The sequence below is a fragment of the Lithobates pipiens genome, unplaced genomic scaffold (genome assembly GCF_037356315.1).
Source record: "Lithobates pipiens isolate NorthernLeopardFrog02 unplaced genomic scaffold, aLitPip1_a1.2 Scaffold_19, whole genome shotgun sequence".
NCBI classification, from domain to species: domain Eukaryota; kingdom Metazoa; phylum Chordata; class Amphibia; order Anura; family Ranidae; genus Lithobates; species Lithobates pipiens.
In genome coordinates, this window is record NW_027507764.1 from 30,814,217 (window position 1) to 30,815,728 (window position 1,512).

Sequence of the window (1,512 nt, forward strand, 5' to 3'; positions counted from 1 at the left end):
ACAATGGAGTGTTTGGATGTGATGACATCACTCATGGTCATTGTGGGTCATTCTGGGACTTCACACATTTGGCGAGAATGTTTTAGGGAAGAGTCACAAATATCTTCTCATGGCCTTTAGCATGGCCTCTGCTGTCTTGTACTGGGTACAAAGAGAGAGGCAACCATTTTCCATTATTGACATGATAGTTTTAATTAAATTTACACTTCTTATCTGGCTGAGCTCTGTCTTCATCCTCCTGACTTTATGTAACTAAACTGAAAAGTTGGTTGGCAAAAAAAGCTGAGAATTTCAGCTGTACCATCCTCATGGCGGCTGGAAAGAGCTGAGTTCCTGTGTGGAACGGTCCCTCCACTAGGGCAGTCAGTCCGGCTTCACGCTGGATCCAGGCGGGTTCTCCAGGTGACCTCTACATCCCATCACTGCCGTCCTCCGAATGATTTCCTGAGTTGATGCAGTGATTCTTTTGGGAACAATGGTGAAGTATTTTCTAGGCTTGAATGAGCTGAAGAGCTCCTGGGACCAAGTATTCACTGCTTTTTGGCAGCGCTACCCAAACCCATACAGCAAACATGTCCTGACTGAAGACATTCTGTACCGTGAGGTAACCAGTGACCAGAAGCTTTTAACCAGGAGGTTATTGACTAAGACCAACCGCCTACCACGTTGGGCTGAGCGCTGCCTCCCAGCCAATGTGGCCCATGCTGTGTACATTTTTGAAGACTCCATAATCGACCTTCACAAGAAAACCATGACAACCTATAGCTGGAACATAAACCACAGTACGGTCATGTCTGTGGAGGAACGCTGCACATACTGTGAAAATCCAGAGAACAAAAATTGGACCGAGATTAAAAGAGAGGCTTGGGTGTCTTCACGTCTGTTTGGCTTTAGCAGACCCATACAAGAATTTGGTCTGGCTCGGTTCAAAAGTAATGTGACCAAGGCAATGAAGGGCTTTGAATTCATCCTGGCAAAAATGCATGGTGATGTACCTTCCAGGACACTAGTAGAAACGGCAAAAGAGGCAACAGAAAAAGCAAAGGAAACGGCACTTGCAGCAAAGGAGAGAGCCAGAGATTTGGCCAGCAAGGCAGCTACAAGCAAGAAGCAGCAATATATCTAAGCTCCCAAGATGCCATTCTACAGTAGATCCTACATCTCTGCGAATTAGGCCCCAGAATACTGGGTTCAATGTAACTAAGTAATTTCTAGGAATCAATTATTTATGTATTGTGCTGTAATTTAAAAGAAGGAAATATATACTTGAATGTAATTCAAAAAATAAGATGACACTTTTCTAAGCTTTAATTTTGATTAAAGGATGATCTGAGAAGTAAAAAAAAAAAAAAAAAGCTGAGAATTTCAGTGGTAGGTCATCTTATGATATGGTTGGCCTTTTCATGGCAGCGTCTGCCAGAAATATAAGATTCATCAAAATTCTTCTGGCAGCAGCTACACCTTTTGTTCGCCAAGGACACTTGGGGGTAAAAGGATTTTTTTGACCACCAG

At 43.2% G+C, this 1,512-nt stretch overlaps 1 pseudogene; it reads left to right on the forward strand.

The window, feature by feature from the left end:
- The first annotated feature begins 303 nt into the window (after positions 1-303).
- On the forward strand, positions 304-1,141 carry LOC143995869 (PRELI domain-containing protein 1, mitochondrial pseudogene; annotated as a pseudogene).
- The last annotated feature ends 371 nt before the right edge of the window (positions 1,142-1,512 follow it).